General features: G+C 43.2%; 1 long non-coding RNA gene and 1 pseudogene across 1 annotated transcript; both read left to right on the plus strand.

Moving 5' to 3' along the window:
* Positions 1-169: 169 nt before the first annotated feature.
* On the plus strand, positions 170-1,378 carry LOC148154158 (interferon-induced very large GTPase 1-like; annotated as a pseudogene).
* Positions 1,379-1,954: 576 nt separating this feature from the next.
* Positions 1,955-2,542, plus strand: LOC148154159 (uncharacterized). The gene is made up of 3 exons (XR_015766134.1): positions 1,955-2,055; positions 2,133-2,342; positions 2,411-2,542. It is a non-coding gene; the product is annotated as an uncharacterized LOC148154159 (long non-coding RNA).
* Positions 2,543-17,331: the final 14,789 nt, after the last annotated feature.

Consider the following 17,331-nt stretch of genomic DNA (forward strand, 5'->3'; position numbering starts at 1 on the left):
TTTATATATCTTTGTATGCTTAGTACCTGCTGAAAGCTTATTTTCAAAAGGTACTATTAATATGACAAGCCTCATAGACATACAGACTTTATTGTCATTCAGTTGTACACTTAAAATATATATACTGTAGCGGTTAAAGGGTGCTGTTATGTTGTTATGTATTTTTCCCATGAGGCTTAGCGGCAGAGAAGAGGGGGAACTGTGAGCGAAAAGGCTATCTGTCCGAGTGAAAAGACCTGTGTGTTCTGCCATTAAAGTGTGAATGTTCTGGCTATCCGACCCTGTGTGTGTTTTTATTGAGCCCTCAAAAGAGGTTACAATATATTAAGCGAAATTTTATTGCAGGGCTCCAGTAATTATAGGACGTATATCCTAATTTATTGAATAAGACTGTATGGGAATCACATTTAAGTTTTGTTCTTATTCTGAGTATAAGAGAGACATTCAGGTCATATAACTATCAGTCACCCTGTGGCCCCACTTCCTCCTCTTCCCCACAATCCGTCCCCACCGACTTGCAACACAAACTTACACCCTTGCTTCATCCTGTTGTATTTGGTTTTTCTTCCTAAAATCATGGATATCTGATAGAATTAGGGAGAGTTTCTCCTCTAGGTCTACAGTTTATGAGTTTGAGGACAAACATCTTAAGTCATGCATCGACCACATAAATGCTGCCATAAAAAAGGCAAAAGCAGAACAGTCTGACAGTCTGAGGACATTTGTTGAAAATATCTGCAAGGAACTTGGTGATAAACTGGTCATTTCCCAGAATGCTCTTGATGCCTTCATGGTTCTGAACAATGCTGACTAGGAACAGTTTGCTCACTGGCTCAAAGAGTGTGTGGAGGAAATGACAGAAGCTCTTAGACAGAAGTTTAAAAACACAGAGTTTGACACAAAACTCTCACATCTCTATGTAAATCCAGAGAATAAACTTTTCTCGAGAGTGATTGGTTGTGGCAAACAGTGTCCATTCTGCAAAATATCCTGTGATGCAGGTGGAGAAGCCCACCCTGAACATTTTGCTTCTCTGCATTGACCAAAGGGTTTAGGTCAGTTCAGGTGGGATGAGTCAAAAAAACTCACAATTGACGTGTGCTCTTCTGCTGTTATCAGTGACAGAAGTTTTTGCTCCAGTGCCACAAAGGATGAATGGCATCCTTACAAAGAATATAGGGAGATTTACCCAGACTGGAAGATTCCTCCAGATGTGAGCCTTGAGTCATCAGATTATTGGAAATATGTGATGGCCAAATACAACAAGGAATTTGCTGAAGCATATGATGCACAGCCTGCTGACATTCCTGATGCTTGGAAGAGAATCACAGAAGAACAAGCAGAGGAGAGTCCGAAGATGGCATTCAACATCAAATGAAATCGTAATACATAGTAGTTGTTTGAACATAATTGGTTTTTGTATTTAGAGTATTTTACTATTGACTTTTTTTTTGAAAACCCCTCTATTTTACACATTGAACAAATCTGCTTCCACTGAAGACAAAAGTAGTTGCTTCGGCTTACTTTACTATAGCTCCTAATTTTTTTATTATTGATCATTTATAATTTTATAATTTTGTCCTGTCTGTCTCTGTGTTGCCCTGCGACAGACTGGCAACCTGTCCAGGGTGACCCTGCCTCTCGCCCGAAACGTTAGCTGGAGATAGACAATAGCAACCCTCACGACTCCATTTGGGAAGAGTGTGTACAGAAGATGTGTGTGTATATATATATATATATATATATATATATATATATATATATATATATACACACACACTCCTGATCAAAATCTTAAGACCAGTTAAAAAACTGCAAGAATTTGCATTTTGCACTATTGGATCTTAAGAAGGTTCTAAGTAGAGCTTCACAATGTTAAAAGAAGAAATCAGCGTTGTTGGGATCTGGAGCTGTTCATCCACCAGAGGGCGCTGGAGGCTTTGTTCCATCTGAGGGCGTCTCCTGACCTACGCACCTGAAACCGTTCTGCCATCAGGAGCTGTATAACTGGAGGAGGCTGCTGTCACTTCCCTGCCAGATTGTTAGCCAGTTATGGTACAGGCTCACTTCAGCGCAACTCTTCTTGTTTGCTTCCAAGATTCTGATCCACTTGTGTCTCTGACCTCTTACAGCGGATTGTCCTGTGACGTGCTGAAAACAGATCCAGCCCAGGACCCTTCCGGACCTACAGATCGGCAGCCTTGCTTCTGGCAGAACAGTTCAGGCTTCCAGACTTACCTGTCCGTCCTCCAACGCCACCGCAGCCCGCAGTCCTCCGCGCCTCAAACAGACTCCGGATTTCCCAGGTTTTACCCCCCAGTCCTTTCTCCTCCCGATCGGAGGTAAGCTCTCAGCCAGCGCCATCTCCAAATTTCCACGACCCCAAACTTACCGTCTGTTTCTTCCATAGCTGACCTGAGATCCAGTCCCAAACGCTCCCGGATTGTTTACCTGTTTTTTCCCCTTTGTTGTAATAAATCTCTTAAATCATTCTCGGCCTCTGGTGTTGTTCTGCATGTGGGTTAGGAAGTTAGACCTCAACATGACAAGCGTAAGAGACAAAAACTTTTGAGTGGGGAATTAATTGAAAACTGCATTTACACTCAAACATGATTTTTTTCAGCTGATCAAACGTTTAAGACCATAGCTAAAAAAAAAAACCAAACCCCGAAAACAGAAATCAAAGTGTCAAAAAAAGGACTCAGTAATGAGTAGCTCCACCATTCTTGTTGATGACTTCAAACAATCGTTTAGGCTTGATGCCAGTGTTTCCAGGAGGCTAGTGGGAATGTTGCTCCAAGTGTTGAAGATAGCTTCACGAAGGGCATCCACTGTCTGGAACTGATGTCCATTTTTGTAAGCTTCCCTTGCCATCCATCCCCAAATGTTCTCAATTGGGTTTAGATCCGGGGAACATGCAGGATGGTCCAAAAGAGTGATGTTATTCTCTTGGAAGAACTCCTTTGTCAGGCGGGCATTGTGAATTGCAGCATTGTCCTGTTGAAAAACCCAATCATTACCACACAGACGAAGGCCCTCAGTCATGAGGGATGCCGCTGCAACGTCTCCTCATAGCCAGCTGCTGTTAGACACCCCTGCACAACCTGAAGCTCCATTGTTCCATTGAAGGAAAACACACCCCAAATCATGATGGCGCCCCCACCACTGTGCCGTGTAGAAAACATCTCAGGTGGGATCTCCTTGTCATGCCAGTAACATTGGAAGCCATCAGGACCATCAAGGTTAAATTTTTTCTCATCAGAGAAGACAACTTTCTTCCACCTTTCAATGTCCCATGTTCGGTGCACCCTTGCAAAGTCCAAACGGGCAATTTTGTGGCGTTGAAGAAGACATGGCCTTTGAAGACGTTTTTTTTGTTTCTGAAGCCCTTCTCTTGCAGATGCTGTCTGATGGTTATTGGGCTGCAGTCAGCACCAGTAATGGCCTTAATTTGGGTAGAGGATCGTCCCGTGTCTTGATGGACAGCCTATCAGATCCTGCAGCTCAGTGCTGGTGAAATTCTTTTGGGTCTACCACTTGACTTTTTTGTTCCATAACCCTCAGGATCATTTAAAAAAATGCAAAATGACTGTCTTACTGTGTCCAACTTCAGCAGCGATGGCACGTTATGAGAGGCCTTGCTTATGCAGCTCAACAATCCTACCATGTTCCAAGTCAGTGAGCTTTTTTGCTTTTGCCATCAGGAGGTCTTGACAGTGTAAAGACTTGACAGAATCCAGATTTTTGCACAGCTTTTGGTTTTTAAAGACTATGGTCTTAAACTTTTGATCAGCTGAAAAAAAATGTTTGAGTGTAAATGCAGTTTTCAGAAAATTCCCTGCTCAAAAGTTCTTGTCTCTTGCACTGATTTTTTTCCTTTAATATTGTGAAGCTCTGCTTAGAACCTTCTTAAGATCCAATAGTGCAAAACGCAAATTCTAGCAATTTTTTGACTTAAGATCTTGGTCTTAAGATTTTGATCAGGAGTGTGTATATATATATATATATATATATATATATATATATATATATATATATATATATATATATATATATATATATATATATGTCAGAGCCCAGCTTAACGTCAGCTGATAGCCCCGGGTTCTCAGACAAGGAGGGAAACAGTAACACAACACCAAGGGAGGACAATTCAGTTAGTTAGCTCTTTTTTTATTCCCCAACGGAATAAAATGCTTCGTTTTCTTGTTTGCATAAAACAACAATAAAAAAATATTAAAATGTCCAAATCAGAACAAACTAAAATCGTCCAAGAGGGCCAACATCCACAAAATCCAGTGAGGACGGCGAATCCTGCGCTCCGTCCAGCCTGTAGTCACAGCCCCAGCGCCACCGCCTCCTGTGGTCGTTCCAGCCACTCTAGTTGCTCCGCGTAAAGCGCCGCCCGCTGGCGTCCTGTTAGGGACAAAAACACCTGGCCAGAAGAGCGATCGCTGAACAGCGGATGTTTTATCTGTCCCAGCGAGGGTCCCTGAGGACAATCAGTGGAAACGTTACTTACTGACCAGGGCAGAGTTCCCCCTCTGCCCGCTGACGGTCCGACACGTCGTTCCCACTGATTGTATCCTCTGCTGTCAACCACTGGCTCGTTCGGGGTCGCAGTCCTCCGTCACGAACCTTCCTGGATTCCCCTTTTTCTTCACTTCTCAACGCGAATTCCTCTGCCTTTTAAAAGCCACTGCCAGCGTCTTGCAGGTTCCAGGTATGCTGCCTACAGGCACGCCCACCCCACGCAGGTGACTGGAATCAGCTATTAGTTCTCGGAGTCCACAATGAATAAAAAAACAAAACATGCAGCGAAAACACTCAATAAAAACCACACTTAAAAAGTAAAAACAAATTTCCACTGTGTGACATCTCCCCATATTTTAACTGTGCCAGTCCCTGGCACACTATTCAAAGTCTATACCGTGCAGGGGGCTGGCCAAAGTTCGACCTTGTCGAGCGCCGCAGGTCAGGTAATCCATGCTGCAGAGCTGGAACATTAGGAACAACACAATAAAATGGCGGTTCAACCAGGGTCTGCACCTCCTGGTTGTCTTCTGGAGCAGGTGAATAGTTATCCGTTGCAGGGGTAATGCACAACTTTAATGCGTTCCGATGAAGAACCTTTTCCCTCCCTCCCTTTTCTGGACGTACCCTATAAACCACACCCGTGTCACCCACACGTTCCAATACCACATGTGGTTCAGGACTCCAACCTGGATGGAGCTTTCCCTGGCCCTGTCTGTCCCGGTCTTTTACCCACACCCTTTCCCCTGGGACTAACAGCAGGGCTTGAGCCCTTTTGTCATAAACCCTTTTATTTTGGGTGGCTGCACTATTCTTGTTCTTCCTTGTCATTTCGTAAGCAAAAGATAACTTTTGATAATGATCCCTAACCCACCCCTTCAGGTCATGACAGAGGGGCTCTGGGTCAACACCCAGGTTCACATCCACTGGCTGTCTCAGATGTCTCCCAAACATTAGATAGGATGGTGCATAACTTGTAGCACCATGGACAGTGTTATTGTATGCTTGTAGCAGTTCTGGGAGGAATTCTGGCCACCTCTGTTGTTTCTCAGCCTCGAGTGTACGAAGCATATGCAACAGAGTCTGATTCAACCGCTCGACCCCACCATTCCCAGCAGGATGATATGGTGTAGTTTTACTTTTTGTAATACCATAACACCGGCATAACTGATACATCAAGGCCGACTCAAAACTCGCTCCTCTATCTGAATGCAGCCTAGCAGGGCAGCCAAATGTTTGGATCACATGAGCCCATAGGGCATGCACTGCAGTCTGTGCAGTTTGATCCTTCGTGGGCACTGCCCACGCATAGTGGGTGAAAAGATCTGTCATGACCAGAATTTTCTGATACCTGTCTGTGGGCCTCCCTAAAGTAAGGAAGTCTAAAGCTACAACCTCCAAAGGATAAGACACTTTAATAGGATGTAGAGGAGCTCTAGGTGCCCCTCTATTTCGCAGGCTACAGACACGCAACCCAGCTGGAATTCCTGCACCTCACCTTCCATACAGGGCCAATAGAAGAAGCGACATATCCTGGACAGAGTCTTCTCCACCCCAGCATGAGCAGCTGCCTCGTGGTACCTCTGCCACACCTCCTTGCGTCTTTCTGTGGGACATAGGATCTGAAAGTAGATTTCGTGTGTCCTTGCGTCCATCACCTCTCTGCACAGCATTCCGTCCCGAAGTTGGAACCGCCTCCACTGTTTTAGCCACTTCTGCACCGACTCAGGCAGTGCTTTCCTGGTTGGGGCATCAGGGAGGGCTCCCCGTTTCATGTAGGTTCTCAACATCTGCAGTCCAGCATCTTGTTCTTGAGCCCCCTTCCAGTCATCCCTGTGGAGCTGAAGTTCTTGTAGATCTCCTGGAGGAGTAATCTCAGTGGTTACTTGGGCTGTTCGACAACCTGCTGGAAACCTGGAGAGAGCATCGGCGTTAGCATTTTCTTTTCCAGCTCTGTATTTCACCTCAAAATCAAATGAAGCCAGCTGTGCCACCCAACGTTGCTCTGTTGCCCCCAAGCGGGCATTTTGGAGGTGGGCTACTGGATTATTGTCTGTAAATACAACAAACTTCGCCCCCGCCAAGTAGTCTTTAAACTTTTCTGTAATTGCCCATTTAAGGGCTAAAAGTTCCAATTTAAAAGAGCTGTAATTCTTGTCGTTCTGCTCTGTTGGGTGTAAACTCCTGCTGGCATATGCAATCACGTGTTCTTGCCCATCTTGTACTTGGGCCAACACAGCACCCAAGCCGTGGTTGCTAGCATCAGTATAGAGCACAAATGGTTTTGAAAAATCTGCATAGGCCAAAACGGGGGGTTCAATCAGGGCGTGCTTCAGACGTTCAAATGCTTCCTGGCATTCCGTGGACCACTGGACCTGTGTATTTGATGAGCGGTTAGAACTTCCATTTAAAAGGGCATTTAAAGGTCGAGCCAATTTAGAAAATCCTGGGACGAAGCGTCTATAGTAACCTGCAATCCCCAGGAAGGCTCTGACCTGGCGGATGGTAGATGGAACGGGCCAATCCTGGACTGCCTGGATTTTCTCTGGGTCTGGTTTCACCCCCTCTTGGTCAACCAGATGTCCAAGGAACTTCACTTGTTGCTGGAACAGCTTGCACTTATCCAACCGCAGCTTCAACCCATGTTGCCACAGCTTCTGGAAAACACTCTCCAGTTGCTGAAGATGGGTAGAAAAATCAGGTGAGTAGATTATTATATCATCCAGATACACCAACACAGATTCAGACAGGTGATTACTTAAGCACCGCTGCAGCTGGAATGTGGCTGGGGCATTACAAAGCCCAAACGGCATCCGATCAAACTCAAATAGGCCTAATGGAGTAGTAAAGGCGGTTTTCTCCCGATCTCTACTATCCATTTCCACCTGCCAATATCCACTGGCAAGATCTAGGGTGGAGAACCACTGTGCTTTGGTCAGGCATGTCAGAGTCTCTTCAATTCGAGGAAGGGGAAAAGCATCTTTATGCGTTAAGCTTCCTGTAATCCACACAGAAACACCAGCTACCATCCTTCTTCCTCACCAAGACAATCGGGGAGGCCCAAGGACTACTACTCTCCCGAATTATGCCTTTTTCCAACATGTCTGTAAGAAGAGACTTAATCTCTTTATACATCAGTGGTGGTAGGGGACGATACTTTTGTTTAATCGGTGGTGCGTCACCTGTGTGAATTTGATGTTTGACCAGATCAGTTCTTCCATGATCCTCTTCATTCACAGCAAACACCTTCTGCCATCTCTGAAGTAAGGCCTGCAGCTCTGCTTCCTGTTGTGGGGTCAAGCTCTTACAGTTAAGTAGTTTGCTCACCTCCGCTTTTGGTATTGTAGGCTCCTCCATCCCAGCTGTCTCCACCACAGCAACTTCCACCACACCATCTGAACTCATCGTCAGGGTAAGGTCGTTGGCTCCCTGGACATCAGACTCGTCCACCTGGTACAGCTGTCCTAGTTTCTGATAACGTCCAATGGTTACTTCGTAGGGATAGGGGTTACAGACTCTGATGGGGACCCGTCCCCTTTTAACTATAGACAAAGTCCTCGCCACTCCCCAAGGTTCGGCATCAGGCAAAGCTTCCACCAGCACCACTCGTTCAGCTGGACTCTTGCCTTTGGATGTTCGTCCCCAAACCATAACTTCACAGTTTGGGGGCACCCGGACTCCTCTGTGACCAGCAGAACGGACATAACCCAGAAACCCATCAGTCTTTGTGGTGGCAGCCTGTTGGCAAACAGCAAAAGCCTCTTTCCAAGCCCTATGGGATTTCAGCTTCTGGGGGGAAAAAGATTTTTCTCTGATAAAAACATCATTCCAGCACGCACTGATGACGTTCATCCCTATTATCAAAGGATGTGTTGAACAATCGTTTCTCACAACCACAACCCCTTTATCTGGTATTTTCACCCCTTCAACTTCAAAGTCCATGACAGCATAGCCTGAATATGGTATGTCCAGACCATTTGCAGCTTTTAGGGCAAAAACCAAAGGTGCATCAGTTCTGTCCACTTCTGGAAAATGGTGATCCATCACCTGTTGTTGCACCAGTGTAACCTGAGAGCCAGTGTCCAATAATCCAGTCATTTTGACTCCCCCCATACACACTTCTATAAGAGGACATTCTCCAACAAAAGATGTGATGGCCCCCTGTTTATTTAACATGCATCCCGTCCCCACTGCCTGGGCCTCAGCAGCAGGGTGTATTAGTTTAAAGGCGGCTGATCTGGTGTATTTTGGCAAAACCTAGCAATATGTCCGACTTGCTTACAGTGATGGCATATGGGTTCACCATCTTTAGTCCAGCGGTTCATGTACCCAGGTCGCTTTGGTTTAAATCTTTGCTCACTAGGGGCTGAATTAGCTGAACTTTGCTGTTGCAAAAGAGGTTTAATTTCGCTTACGACATCTTTCACAAGATCTCTCATTTGAAGTTTAACATCCTCCGTAATCTCTTTTTTAAGTTTTTCTTTCCAGTCTAATTCAAATTGTGGTCTACTAGATCTAGACTCGCCCACTGTAAAACAGGTAGTTTGCAGGCCCTGGTGTCCCAGCTGTTCCTCCTCCAAGTGCAGTGCCTCCTGATGTACTGCTGCAAAATCTTCTCCTGGATGGTGACGCACATAAGCTCGCAGAGTTTGTGACAGGGGACCCTCACATAAACCCAACAGCATCTGCTCCTGAAGGCTCCCTTCGGTGGGTGCATGAATGGGATCACGCTGCTGCAGCCTGCAAAACAGCTCCCTGAGTCGCAAAGTGAAGGACTTTACAGACTCACTGGGTTTTTGAATACAGCTAAAAAACTGTGCCCTCAACACTGCTGTAGGAATATTGTCACCATATAAAGAGTCTAAATATGTGAAAATTTTTCTAACCTGGTCCCTCTGTTCTTCTAGTACCCCAACCTGACGCTTAGCTTCACCACCCAGGGCTCCAACTAAGATATCTACTTTCCGAGCCTCAGCTATTTCTTGAGCATTTAATAGCCCTTGTATTTGTTCTTTCCAATCTCCATAGGAGACATCAGAGTCTGAACCCTTATATTTTGGTACCCAAGGAGCACCAGGATACATCGGCATCATCATTTTTTTTTTCTTTAAATCTACACCTTAGGTGCTGAACACTGTTCCCGAGCTTGTCGTCCTGCCTACAACGCCAATTTATGTCAGAGCCCAGCTTAACGTCAGCTGATAGCCCCGGGTTCTCAGACAACAAGGAGGGAAACAGTAACACAACACCAAGGGAGGACAATTCAGTTAGTTAGCTCTTTTTTTATTCCCCAACGGAATAAAATGCTTCGTTTTCTTGTTTGCATAAAATAACAATAAAAAAATATTAAAATGTCCAAATCAGAACAAACTAAAATCGTCCAAGAGGGCCAACATCCACAAAATCCAGTGAGGACGGCGAATCCTGCGCTCCGTCCAGCCTGTAGTCACAGCCCCAGCGCCACCGCCTCCTGTGGTCGTTCCAGCCAGTCTTGCTCCGCCCGCTGGCGTCCTGTTAGGGACAAAAACACCTGGCCAGAAGAGCGATCGCTGAACAGTGGATGTTTTATCTGTCCCAGCGAGGGTCCCTGAGGACAATCAGTGGAAACGTTACTTACTGACCAGGGCAGAGTTCCCCCTCTGCCCGCTGACGGTCCGACACGTCGTTCCCACTGATTGTATCCTCTGCTGTCAACCACTGGCTCGTTCGGGGTCGCAGTCCTCCGTCACGAACCTTCCTGGATTCCCCTTTTTCTTCACTTCTCAACGCGAATTCCTCTGCCTTTTAAAAGCCACTGCCAGCGTCTTGCAGGTTCCAGGTATGCTGCCTACAGGCACGCCCACCCCACGCAGGTGACTGGAATCAGCTATTAGTTCTCGGAGTCCACAGTGAATAAAAAAACAAAACATGCAGCGAAAACACTCAATAAAAACCACACTTAAAAAGTAAAAACAAATTTCCACTGTGTGACATATATATATAAATTCCCTTCTCACCCTCCACGGGTGGTCTCTCTCTCTCTCTCTCTCTCTCTCTCTCTCTCTCTCTCTCTCTCTCTCTCTCTCTCTTTCATCCTCTGAGCTCGGGTCCTCTACCAGAGGCCTGGGAGCTTCAGGTTCTCCTCCAGTATCTTGGCCGTGCCTGGAACTGCACATTTCTGGACTGAGATGCCTGATGTTGTTCCTGGGATCTGTTTGAGCCACTGCTCCAGTTTGGGGGTGACTGCCCCGAGGGCCCCGATGACCACAGGCACCACTGTCAGTACTTATAAATATTTGGGCTTCATTTTAGATAAAGAACTTTCTTTTAAAAATCACATAGCAAATTTGCTACGAACACTGAAAATGAAGATTGGGTTTTATTACCGAAATGGTTCTTGTTTTTCACTTAAAGCTAGAAGTAAATTGGTAGCTGCAACATTCCTGCCACTCCTGGATTATGGTGATGTTTTATATATGAATGCTTCGACTAAATGCCTTCAGTCATTAAATACTGTTTATCATTGTGCTTTGAGGTTTGTAACTGGTAGCAGACGTTTCATACATCATTGTAAGCTGTATGCAGAAGCTGAATGGCCTCCTTTAAGCGTACGGAGAAACAATCACTTGATGATCCTGATCTATAAATCTCTACTCGGATTGGCTCCAGCATATTTAAACTCTCTTTTACATAGATCTGTTAGTTCCCATTCTTTACGTTCCAACAACATTTTTCTTCTGCATGTTCCACACTGCCGAACTGAAAAAGGAAAGCAAGCTTTCAGTGTGATGGCTCCTTCAGCCTGGAATCAGCTTCAGTCTGAAATCAAGATGTCAGAATTGATTTCACTGGATTTATTTCGAGCGATTCTTAAAAACAGGCAACGAGAATCTTTTAAACAGTGTCACTGTTTTTAAATTGTTTTATTCTGTTTTATAATTGTGTATATGTATTAATCAATTTTGTTTTGTAACCAGGTTACTATGTACTGCAGACCTCTGCCCAGGTCCCCCTTGAAAATGAGATCTAGATCTCAATGGGGTTTACCTGGTTAAATAAAGGAATAAAAAAAAATAAAAAATAAAAAACTGTGGTCTTCACCTTCCAGGCCTTTTCCAGTTCCTCTCTTAGGCCCTGGTATTTCTCCAGTTTCTTGTGCTCCTTTTTCCTGATGTTGTGGTCACTTGGTATTGCTACATCCACCACAACGGCTTTCCTCTGTTCTTTATCCACCACCACAATGTCCGGTTGGTTCGCCATTACCATCTTGTCTGTCTGGATCTGGAAGTCCCACAGGATCTTAGCTCGGTCATTCTCCACCACCTTTGGGGGTGTCCCCCATTTTGACCTCGGGGCTTCCAGTCCATATTCTCCACAGATGTTCTTGTACTCTATGCCCGCCACTTGGTTATGTCGTTCCATGTACGCTTTCCCTGCCAGCATCTTGCACCCTGCTGTTATGTGCTGGACTGTCTCAGAGGCCTCCTTGCACAACCTACACCTTGGGTCTTGTCTGGTGTGGTAGATCTGAGCCTCTATATATACACACACGTTTCTTATGTGTGACTGACATATTTCATTTCAACAGTCCTTATGACATCAGTCATTTTCAGATATAGTGTTTTTGTTTGCATTAATTTTCTTTTTTTTTTCTTTCCTTTAGTATCATCTTGTCACAATCATAAGGATTTGGGGTTTACCAATGTCTATTTCTGTGTCTTATGTTGAGTTTATCTCTGATATTAATCTGTTTTCTTAATAACCTTGATGGTCTTCTGATGTTATTAATTATTCCATTTTGTGTATTGTTTATATTGCTTTTCCTCTTCAGCTCCTTAACTTTGTACATCTGCCTTTCATTGTTTTGATTTTGCTCATCAGGTTTCTTTTTCACCAATCTCAACTTCCTCCAACATCTCCACATGGTCTCAAACTCCAGTCCTGGAGGGTTGGTGTCCTGCAACGTTTAGAAGTGTCCTTTGTCATACACACTGGAATTAAATGACTAAAGGTCCTCACTAGCATGCAGTCAAGCTCTGCTAATTAGCTAATATTGTAGCCAGTTCTGCTGAAGCAGAAAAATGCCTTGAGGATTGGAGTTTGAGACCATTGATTTAAGCTCTGTGGTTTATTTGTGTTTGTGTTGTTCATGTTTGAGTTTTGCTTATAGCTCTTCATCAAATTATTCTACCATATGTCTGACTTCATCCTGTTGTATCTGAGTTTTTATCCTCAGCATTTATTCTCAAATGTAACAGAAAATTTCAGTTCAACTCAATTCAAAGTTTTTACATAGCTTGCTTTTTGTAAAATCCATCTTGAGTACTGTGCTGATTTGATGTGTTGTGTTGTGCTAATTATGTTAAATGTTTTGTTTTTCAACTAAATAAACTAAATGTCATAGCAGTTGATGCTCCTTTCTTCTGCAAACAAATGGAAATCTGCTTAAGGCATTATCTTTGGTTTAAAGGAATTATCTTTCATAAATAATAAAAGAGGAAATCTAGTTTGTGACATGTTTCTTAAATTATATCTTGTGAATTTCCAACAATCTTTATTCCTTTTTTTGTTAAAAAGTGTTGTGACGATCTCCTCCTGTCCAGTAGAGGAAGCAGCCCATCTACCTGCTTGTTTCTTTTCAGGAAGCAGGTAGATGGGCTGTTTATTGTACACACCGGCAGATGATAAATACTGATGTCTAGTCAGTCACTGGTGTGCTTGAACGAGCAGCATTGCCCCACACTTCTCTCTGACTGGCTGGCCAGATCTCCCAGAACGTCATCACATAAATTATTGTTTCTATAGATCCGCTTGTCTGTCTCCCTTTTTTGTCATCACCTTTGAGCTGGGCGTGACAGTGTGCAGAATTTAGTAGAACAACTTTATATTTGTTACATAATTAAAAATGATCTTGGATTTACTTGGTGCAACAGACTGGCGACCTGTCCAGGGTGACCCTGCCTCTCGCCTGGAACGTTAGCTGGAGAGGCACTAGCAACCCTCCTGACCCCACTAAGGGACAAGGGTGTATAGAAAATGGATGGATGGATGGATTTACTTGAATTTAAATCATGTTCCAAATTATAGTTTCATCAGTCTAATATTATCTTGTTACTTTATATAATTTTATAGCGTACCTTAATTAAAACAATGTGTCTACTATACACTGAAAACCAATAATGTGACAAAATACTGTGAGGTTGAGAGTGGGAACAATGGACCTGGCTTGATGAGGTAACCGATTGCAGGTGTGAGTAGTTGGAGCAGGAGTCAGGCTGAGGGGCAGGAAGAATGTGACATGAGGAAGCTGGGAAGATATACAGGTGAACCCAAAAGAGTGAGGGAGGATGTGTGAGTGTACAAGTATATATATATACAGGTGCTGGTCATAAAATTAGAATATTGTGATAAAGTTCATTATTTTCCATAATGTCATGATAAAAATTAAATTGTCATATATTTTAGATTCATTGCACACCAACTGAAATATTTCAGGTCTTTTACTGTTTTAATTTTGATGATTTTGGCAAACAGCTCATGAAAACCCAAAATCCCTGTCTCAAAAAATTAGAATATTATGAAAAGGTTCTCTGAACGAGCAATAAAAATAATCATCTGAATCAACAAAGTAACTCTAAACACCTGAAAAAGATTCCTGAGGCCTTTAAAAACTCCCAGCCTGGTTCATTACTCAAAACCGCAATCATGGGTCAGATTGCTGACCTGACTGCTGTCCAGAAGGCCATCACTGACATCCTCAAGCAAGAGGGTGAGAAACGGAAAGAAATTTCTGAACGAATCGGCTGTTTGCAGAGTGTTATATCAAGGCACCTCAGTGGGAAGTCAGTAGGAAGGAAAAAGTGTGGCAGAAAACGCTGCACAACGAGAAGAGGTGACCGGACCCTGAGGAAGATTGTGGAGAAGGGCCGATTCCAGACCTTGGGGGAAGCAGTGGACTGAGTCTGGAGTAGAAACATCCAGAGCCACTGTGCACAGGCGTGTGCAGGAAATGGGCTACAGGTGCCGCATTCCCCAGGTCAAAGGTCAAGCCACTTTTGAACCAGAAACAGCGGCAGAAGCGCCTGACCTGGGCTACAGAGAAGCAGCACTTTGGACCACTGTTGTTCAGTGGTCCAAAGTACTTTTTTCAGATGAAAGCAAACTTTGCATGTCATTCGGAAATCAAAGTGCCAGACTCTGGAGGAAGACTGGGGAGAAGGAAATGCCAAAATGCCAGAAGTCCAGTGTCAAGTACCCACAGTCAGTGATGGTCTGGGCTGCCATGTCAGCTGCTGGTGTTGGTCCACTGGGTTTTATCAAGGGCAGGATCAATGCAGCAGCTATCAGAAGATTTTGGAGCACTTCATGCTTCCATCTGCTGAAAAGTTTTATGGAGGTGAAAATTTAATTTGGTCTGGAATCGGCCCTTCTCCACAATCTTCCTCAGGGTCCAGTCACCTCTTCTCGTTGTGCAGCGTTTTCTGCCACACTTTTTCCTTCCTACTGACTTCCCACTGAGGTGCCTTGATATAACACTCTGCAAACAGCCGATTCGTTCAGAAATTTCTTTCTGTTTCTCACCCTCTTGCTTGAGGATGTCAGTGATGGCCTTCTGGACAGCAGTCAGGTCAGCAGTCTGACCCATGATTCCGGTTTTGAGTAATGAACCAGGCTGGGAGTTTTTAAAGGCCTCAGGAATCTTTTTCAGGTGTTTAGAGTTACTTTGTTGATTCAGATGATTATTTTTATTGCTCGTTCAGAGAACCTTTTCATAATATTCTAATTTTTTGAGACAGGGATTTTGGGTTTTCATGAGCTGTTTGCCAAAATCATCAAAATTAAAACAATAAAAGACCTGAAATATTTCAGTTGGTGTGCAATGAATCTAAAATATATGACAATTTAATTTTTATCATGACATTATGGAAAATAATGAACTTTATCACAATATTCTAATTTTATGACCAGCACCTGTATATATATATATATATATATATATTTTTTTTTTTTTCACATAGAAATTTCAATACACAAGTTTCATATATATATATATAAATAAATAAATAAATTCCCTTCTCACCATCCGCAGGTGATCTCTCTGTCTCTCTCTCTCACTCACTCACTCATATCCATCCTCTGAGCTCGGGTCTATGAGAGGCCCCATGGGCCAAAACTTACAAAGTCTTTTACACGTACTATCAAACTCTCTTACACTCACAGTCAAACTCTCTTACACGTACTATCAAACTTTCTCACATTCACAGTCAAACTCTCTTACACGTACTATCAAACTCTCTTACATTAACTATCAAACTCTCTCACATTCGCTATCAAACTCTCTCACATTCGCTATCAAACTCTCTTACATTCACTATCAAACTCTCTTACACTCGCAATCAAACTCTCTCACATTCGCTATCAAACTCACTTACACGTACTATCAAACTATCAAAGTCTCTCACATTCACAGTCAAACTCTCTTACACGTACTATCAAACTCTCTCACATTCCCTATCAAACTCTTATATTTCACATTCAAACTCTCTCACATTCACTATCAAACTCTCTTACATTCACAGTCAAACTCTCTCACACGTACTATCAAACTCTTACAGAGTTTCATTGCAACGGAAGTTAACTTAAAATTTCAATTTCTGATTGGACCCCAGACAGGAGTAGGCGGGTTTTCACAGAGAGAAAAATAGCTGAGCAGCAGCGACTAACAGAGGCAACTAATATTTTAAATGACATCGTTAGCGCTCCCACAGTAATGTCAGCATTATCAGAAGTGTTTAGAAGCCGACAGCCAGCATCGGAAACCCTATCTATCAGTGGGATAGCCGTCTCTTCGGAAATGGCAGTAAAGCCAGCCTGCACTCGATTTTAATGTGCGCGAAAGCACAAGTTATGGCATTCTCTTTTCAAAATAAAAGCGGATCTCCAGTTTATGTTTGATTCATACTTCAAGTTTCTCTCCTGCGGCTATAACAGGCTAAAACTTTGTGTTAATTAACCCTCTATGGCATGACTTTTTATTTTTGGGGGGAAGAAATATTTTCCTGCATTCTTTGGGAGCTTGTTGGTCCCTAATTACATATCAATCATAAAATTGGGCCCTGACACCTCCCGGAACCAGATTTGGGTTTGTTGCCTCAGGGCAACATTGCGCTACAAGGGGTCTAAAACGCCAAGTTTTCTACAGTGATTATAAGAAATGAAATGCAAATCAAACAAAAACTATATTCATAAAATAACTTTTTTTGACTAAAATAAATCAGACATGGTTCCAACTCACCAAATATAAAATAAACAACTAACTTTCATTAATGAATGGTACATTTGCGCAAATGACTAAAACAGGCATTTGTGTGTTTGTACATGTGTATGTTTGGCAGAGTTAGAATCACTAAGGATGTTGAAATTAGTCTTTTTCCCTATTATATGTTAAACATCAAGAAGTAACTGCTTGCTGATGTGAAAAAAAGTGTGTATCACATTTTTGACACTTGATTATTGGCATACCTGGGAATCACCATCTGTTTATCTGATTATCTACGAGTTGTAGCGACCAGATTCACATCAGTGAGATGTGAATCTTCTTGGGTACATATATATATATATATATATATATATATATATATATATATATATATATATATATATATATATCTATATCAAGATCAAGATAACAAGGAGGGAAGTGAGCCAGAGCTCAGCAAAAATAAAAAGTCAGAGCTCCTAAGGGGTGCAATGAAAAGATCAGTACCCAAGAAGTACAGCCAGATGCCCATACCTGAAGCACTCGAAACTGCCAAAGAC

The sequence above is a fragment of the Poecilia mexicana genome, unplaced genomic scaffold (genome assembly GCF_051168715.1).
Source record: "Poecilia mexicana isolate PSO_F unplaced genomic scaffold, ASM5116871v1 scaffold_18, whole genome shotgun sequence".
Classification (NCBI taxonomy): Eukaryota; Metazoa; Chordata; class Actinopteri; order Cyprinodontiformes; family Poeciliidae; genus Poecilia; species Poecilia mexicana.